Consider the following 7,204-nt stretch of genomic DNA (forward strand, 5'->3'; position numbering starts at 1 on the left):
CTTTTTGCTCTGCTGTCCTGCTACAGGGAAACGAGTCCTGTAACAGCTTTGTGGCTTGACACTTCAAAAATAAAAGTTATTTCAGATAACATTGAAGTGTCTTTGGCAATGGTTACTTCTAAACTTTGATTTTGAAATCGATACTTCTGGTTTAACGTACTTCATCTTAATATGTTTGAAAAAATATTATGTAGTTAACTCTGTTGGAATGTATGTGCCCTGTTAGCGTGTTCAAGAAATGTATTCCAAAGTGGCTTGGTACGTGTACCTGCGGCTACACTCGCCTGCCTGGCATCCACCTTTGCCTTTAATAGGCGGGAATTCCCCTTGCTCTCCCTGCAAGCCCTCAGCTTTCAGTGGAAGACCTGGTGATGCCACCACTGGGTCAGAAGAACTGAGCTGCCAGCCCACGGGCTCTGCCTGGAGAGAGGGAGGGAGAGAGAGAGCTTTGGCTAGCGAACACCACCCCCAGTGCCGGTGTCAAACGCGCCTCCACGGTTTCCTAGAGCGAAGGCGGCATTCCCACTGCCGGGCGCGCTCCTCCGGCCGGGCCGCCCAGAGCGGCTGCGTGAGCGCCTCGCCAAAACGCTCCGGAGCGCCAAGTTTCCCTTTCCCAGGGAAAATCCCCGCTCCCCCCGCCCCCGCCGCCGCCCGGGGCCTGCCCCGCATCCCGGCCCGGCCTCCGCCGGAGCCTCCGGAGTAACCGCGCCCGGGATTGGCTTCTCCCGGCGCAGGGGCCATATTGGATGTGCCAAGCCCGCCGCACGCACCGCTCCATCGGCTCCGCGCCGCCCGCCCCCGCCCCGCCAGGGCTGCCCCTCCCGCGGGGGCTGCGGCGGGAGGGCGAAGGTGTCTCGGGAAGGAAACTCGCACGCTCCCGGGTCCCCTCTCCGCCCCCCGCGCATCCCCGCCCCGCGCACGCCCCTTCCCGCGCCCCGTTCCCCGCTCCGCCCGCCTCTTCCTCCCCTCACGCCGCTCCCTCCCTCCCTCCCTCGCCGAGCCGCCGTGTCAGCGCGCGGCGGCGGCCCCCACGCGGGCGGCCAATCAGCGCGGGGGTGACAAATATGCAAATGCGCCCCCCAGCCCGTCCCCGCGGGTTCGCTGGGGCCGCTGGGGTCGCGGCGCGGAGCGAGTGAAACTTCGCCCCCCGCCTGCCCCCCCGCGCGGGGCCCCTCCCGCGCAGCGCCCGCGGGGAGGAGCGGGGAGAGGCGCGGGGACAGCGCCGAGCGCCGCCCGCGCCGCCCGCCGGCCTGCGACACCGCACGGTGAGTGCCGCCCTCGCCCGCCGGCTCCCGGGGGGGGACACGGGGGGAATCCCCGCGGGGGGGAGGGGAACCCGTCGCGCCCGCCCGCGGCCGCCCCGGCGCGGAGCTGTCACAGGCGTGGGGCATCGCCGCCTCCTGCCGGGCAGCGGCGGCGGCTCCGTAATGGCGAACCGGGCGGTGAGTACGTGCGGAGGGACGGGCAGGCCACGCTCCAGGTGCCGGAGACACCGGGCGGCCCCGCCGGCCCTGCCCGCCCCTGCCGCCGCCGGGGTCGGCGCGACGCGGCCTGCTCGGCACCCGGGCTCGCCCCGCCGCCGCCCCCGCCCGCTTCCGCCCCTCGCCGGCACCGCCGGGCGCGGGGCTCCGCGCCGGCCCCTCGCACCTCGCCGGCGGAGGTGGCAGGAGGAAGGGGGGCGGCGGCGAGGCGAGGTTTTCCCGGGGGCGGCGCGGGTGGAGCGGGCAGGATGGAGGCGGCGGGGGCGCCCGGGGATGCGGGCCCCGCCACGGCGCTCAGGGGTGGCCGGGGTGGGGGCGAAGTTGGAGGGGAGGAATTGGGCCTTCCCGGGGTCGCAGGGTGGGGGAGAGCCTGAACGTCCTGCCCTCTTACAGGTAAGAAGATGGCAGGGCGAAGGGAAGAGGGCTGGTCTCCTTTGGGAAGTCAGAGGAAAAGGCTGAATGTCCCTCTCCCCCACCGAGGAGGTGGCAGTGGGATAAAAGGGTTGGGTGGATGAAGGTAGGGAGGGCAGAAATATCCCCGGCCACCTTGTGTCGTTTAGGAAGGGAGTGCGAGGTAGGGAAGGGATGCAGAACCTCCCAGGCAGAGCAGTGGGCATGGCAGACCTGGCTTCTCACCACAGAAGATAACAGAGATGGGTAGAGGTCGGAATTAAAATAATTTCCCAGGGCAAGAGAAGCAGCAAGAAAAAGAGGAGCCGAGTTGGGCAGCCCACTGGCTTGGATTGACCACAGCATGATCCCTAGGAGCGGGGGAAAGGAAGGTGACAGGGGAGGGTTGACAGTGGGTGAGGTGTGTCTGGGAGAGATGGAGACGGGCATGCAGTCTGCTGTCCTTCTGGGCTGCAAGATTTCTGGGGTGAGGAGAGCTGCATCTGCATGGCCACAGGTTCCTACTGCATGGGTGGAGACTTAGAAGGGGATTTGGCTGTCAAAGTGCAGGGTTAGAATTTGCAGACTGGCATTTTCCAGGAAGGGTCTGCAGGCTGACCTCCTTCAGGGATGATGAGACGATTTTGAGGCCACTTCGGTACTATTGGTAGATGGCACTGGGTGGATAGGTGGCATGCATCTTTATTTAAGTGAACTGGAGAAATTGTCACATTTCCCACTGAGGCTTAGCACACTGAAAGGTTAAAACCTCTTCATTTCTTCTTTGCACACAAATTTTTGTGAATAGGGATAAAAACCAGCTGGAAAGGATTCTGAATTCTCTCATTTTGGCTGGATAGCTTTGACAACAAGCTTGATGCACACACTTTCAGTTTGTAACAAATGGTTTGCTGTCTTCACTGTTGTATCATAAGTGCCTTGAATCTTTAGGAGCTGAGAACTTCCTTCAGTTATGAAAGCCATTTAACTTCATCAGTGTGAGAAAATACAGCTCAGTCTCCCTCCATTATGTAGAAGAGAGCTGAACCCTTCACTGTTACAATCCCTGCTCATGGGGGACAAAGTAACAATTTCTGTGACAGGCTAGCGTTTCTAGTTTTCTTGTGTATTTTTTGAGACTTTTAAGAAGTAGCTTTAAAAAGTAACTCTCCTCTCTAAGGAGAACTAGGCTCCTCATGAAAGCTCACTGCAACTGTTTTTAAACCTGGATCATTCGACACCATCAAGTTCCCAGTTGGCAGGTGTGAGGTAAAAATAATTATTTCACTTTCTTTTACATGTAATCATTTGTGTGTGGTTATAAATATGTTTACAATTTAAGGGAGAATATTAATATTGAGTCATTTTTGAGCAAAATCTGGATTTTTATCCAGTCTCTGAATTTTAGTTCATTGTTGCACAGATCAACTTTTTCTTAGTTTCACAAGGTAAATATTTTTAAATCAATAATTTTTCCTATCTTAGACTTTGTGAACTGTTAAAGAAACAGTAGAAATTCATAGCTTTTGGGTTTAATAGTTTCTACATAGCCTCAACACCTTATACCTGTAATTAATAATGATTTTTTCATTCTTCCCGCATCTGTCAGATGAGGCTTCCAAAGTGCCATGGACTTCAATGCCCAGCTTGTGTAAACCAAAGAGCAAAATTTAATATACATGTTTTTGAATGTTAACCAATTCAGGGATCAGTGTGCCAGGCCCTTTGCCCATAACTCACAGGCCCATGGAGAAGTTGGTGGGAAGCAAGGTAGGATGTGAACTCAATGTATCAACAGCTCTGTGGTTAAGGACCATTGTGGACTCTCTTACCTTAAAGTAAATGTGAAGGAGCTTTTTTCTTTCCCTGTTAGTGTGTAAGCTGCATTTATAAGATGATAAGGGCAGGCACCTAAGTACTTACAGTGCATCTGTGCTGGTTTACTTTGTGCTAACTTGCTTATTTGTATTTAACCAGATTGTTCTATTTATACAACTCTGTGCTGCTTTTCATGGTGAAGCTATACTAATTCATGCCACTCAGAGTAAGGCTATCATTTTTACTGGAAAAAGAAGTGGAATTTGAATTCCACTCCTCAAGAATTTTGAGGAGTCTCAGCACCTTATTTCACATGAGCTGCTCATGCTAAATGGTCCTGAAGATTAGTCCAAGAATTCAGTTATGCTAAAATGTTGATGAAAGCGGAGTGTGGTTTTTAAAAAGTATTCTTAGTGGTGTTATCTAAAAGATGTATGACATGAACCACTACTGAGAGACTACAGAAACCCCAAACCAGACAATTTTGTTTGCTTTTATGAGTGAGATAAGTTAATGATGAAGCAGATTAAATCCAAAAGATTGACCTGCTGCTTTAAAATTGCCTTTTTTTGAAACTGACAAACCAAGTTATCACTTGGTTTATAAGTTAGTTTTAAGGATTTTTTTTAATTTATCTTACAATAAAATTATTTTCTATATTTCTGGTATATGTATCCTTCAGACACTTTAAAAGTACAGGTAAGCTGGACAATTATATATTTTATGGGTTCAGATTCCTTACAGTGCACTTTTTTCTTCTGTATCAGTCTTGTTGAACAATGTGCCCAAAGTAATTTTCATGCAATTTAGAATGGAGTCAAATGGCATATCCTATTCATCACTGGATTGCAGTATTCTCTTTGTTTCCACCATTATATATGAACTGAATTCTTGGTAATGCTTGGTACTTGTGTTTATAAATCATCCATCTGAAACATTTCTGTGTTTAACCAAAGTCCAGTAACCCATCACACCCAGATTCTTTCCTAACCCTAATTTTATCAAGACTTTATATTCTTCTGTTGGCCTATCTAGAGTTGTCCTTTTAATGGTCTTGGCTCTATCAAACCATGGAGCTGTGAGCTTAATGAAGATTTTGAAATCTCACACTTACTTGGGCTCCCATTCTATTTCCCAGTGCTCTTCCTGTAGTCAGAAGTGGAGCCTCAGGGATGTGGGGGATCCGAGTACACAGGAATGGGTGATGGAGAAACCAGCTGTTTATTTAATCAAAACTTCAAGAATTGACAGTTAACGTTGTTAATGTTGAAGTATTCTCTGTCTCCTTCAGCAAAATAAATTGTTCTGCTAAAAAATTATTATTTTGCTGATGAAACAGCAACTGAAAAGTATTTGCAGCTTTTGCTTTGGCTAAAAGAGCAGCAAGATTCCCATATTTAATCTGATCAGTTCATAAATGTGAGAGTGAGCTGAACACACAACTTTCTTATTTACAGTAGTGCAGGGAGGAGAGATCACTTTTAAGCAGTGTTTTTTTCTACAGGTGTTACAAGAGAAAAGCACAATGTGCTTTACAGTGACTATGTTTTTGAGTAACTGCAGTGTTGAAAACTTGCAGAAGACCGATTCTAAATATTTTCTAACAGTGTGGGTAATGAAGATTTATCTTGACTTCAGAAACACAAGGCCCTTAGGAGTACTTTCAAAATGTGTATGTAATAGAATTCAGACATATACTCTGCTACCTTTTAGAGTGAGCTCTAGTGATGGAGTAAAAGAATACTTTTGGAAGCACCTTGGGTCCAAGTTCCACTTTAAGTGCTGACTTTACATTACATTCACTTTCTAAGCTGCAAGAAAAATATTACAAAGTAGGAAGCATTTTTTTTTAAGTCAGAATTCAGCAGAAATTTGTTGGTAAGATATGGCATCTGTCACTGAGCAGATGTGTTGCAATGTTCAACTTCATTCATGCAGATTATCCAGGTGCTGCCAAATATTAATGTCTTTAGGCTGGCAGTGTACATGCACCTTTCTCTTTGTAAGTGATATCTTTTTGTTTTGGTCTTAAATCAAGAGTTAGAATTTGCAGGAGGATGGAAAACCATTCCCATTGTTTTTCTAGAGACAAATAGTCATTTTGACTTTGTTCTTTATCTGAGTCATATTAGAAAATGTAACTCTGGTTACCAAATTGTTTCCATCTGCAGTGTTTTCTTGGGCACTTTCCTTGTACCACGTGAGCAGTATTAAAAGGTTTGTTCACTCTTTTATGCTAGTTACAAAAATTAAGAAATTCCTCCAAAATCTGTTCTGTAAATGGCTTTTGAAGATAAATGGTTTCATTACATTTGATACTTAACACCCTAGTGAAGAAACTTTTAAACTTCAGAAAGACTTCATTTGTGTAATGCCATGAAAGTCTGCCCATCTGGTATTCCATATATTATCAGAAACCTGAGAATTAAATACAATAAATTTGTGTTTTCAATTACCCTGTAGTAAAGCTACTGTAGTTATGGCTTCCACCTACATGAAAACCAGTGTTGGGTAAGACAATGGGCTTGAGTCCTTTTAATATGATGTTGCTCGTTTCAGCATGTAGTTCTTCCAAGTATTTTTTTCTTGTTTTTCAGAAGCTAAACCTAAATTTAGGTTTAAGAGACAGGTTTTTAGATAAGTTTGTAAGAATTAATTCATAAATACTCTTGATAAAGAGATGTGCATTGTCCCGTTTAACTGGGGAAGTTTTCCTAAAGTCCTTTTTGGCTGTCAGACTCTTGTAACAGAGTACTGATATCACACTAAAAGTTGTCTGGAGTCTATGTCTGTTGCAGGTGAATTAAGGAACATGTCCTGACTATGCTGGAAACCATGAGACAAGATGAGAAATTATGTTTTGCTTGAGTTATTAGTTTTAATTTATTTCCTAATTTAAGAACAGTGTACTGAACAAATTGTGAACTCAAGAGTGTCTTTCTTAACATGTATCTGGGAGGAACTCTTTAAGGAAACTTTTATATCAAATCCCTTTAGATATACTTAAAAAAACCAAACAAAAAACATAACAGAAAACTTATATGCAGCCTCCCTCTGTATGGGGCAGACCTGTGATTCAGATGAACCTCCTTACACCAGTAAATGTAGGATGTCTGAACCTGTTTGGCTTAGTAAAGTACTGGCATATCCTAATCTGCCAGTGTCAAGACTTGAAATTGTGCTTTTTTTCCCCCAGTGCAGATTTCTGTCAATGTCAAGCCTTCACAGCTGTCTGTGTTCATCAGTCAGGATCCATGGGCATCAATAAAACAGGGACAATCCTTTGCATTGCTCTAGTTGGTACTTCCAGGTTATAAACTTGCACTAGTTCACAGGGATGCTTATCAGGGTAGAACATGAGAATTATTGAAAGATATTGTATTATCACATTATGAGTTGAAAGGAAGCTATGCTTTGAAGTCTTCTGTCTCTTATGTTTTGTAATGAAATCTTGGTTTAGGCCACGTGTTAGAATTGAAAGGTTTTTTTATGATTTTTAATGCAAATGTTTCTCT

The 7,204-nt window shown here is 46.7% G+C and overlaps 1 protein-coding gene across 14 annotated transcripts in view; it reads left to right on the top strand.

Annotated features, from left to right (window-relative positions):
* Positions 1–949: 949 nt before the first annotated feature.
* Positions 950–7,204, top strand: part of CHD9 (chromodomain helicase DNA binding protein 9) — an 86,527-nt gene continuing 80,272 nt past the window's right edge. For 9 of the 14 annotated variants that reach the window (XM_072934426.1, XM_030282527.4, XM_041718610.2 and 6 more), the window contains exon 1: positions 952–1,265. The gene's annotated coding sequence lies outside the window, so the exon portion shown is untranslated. Of the gene's footprint in view, positions 1,266–1,327; positions 1,443–5,860; positions 5,907–7,204 lie in introns of those variants that run through there. The other 5 variants (XR_012057775.1, XM_072934432.1, XM_072934428.1 and 2 more) reach the window with 3 other exon arrangements.

This window comes from Taeniopygia guttata, chromosome 11 (genome assembly GCF_048771995.1).
Source record: "Taeniopygia guttata chromosome 11, bTaeGut7.mat, whole genome shotgun sequence".
Classification (NCBI taxonomy): domain Eukaryota; kingdom Metazoa; phylum Chordata; class Aves; order Passeriformes; family Estrildidae; genus Taeniopygia; species Taeniopygia guttata.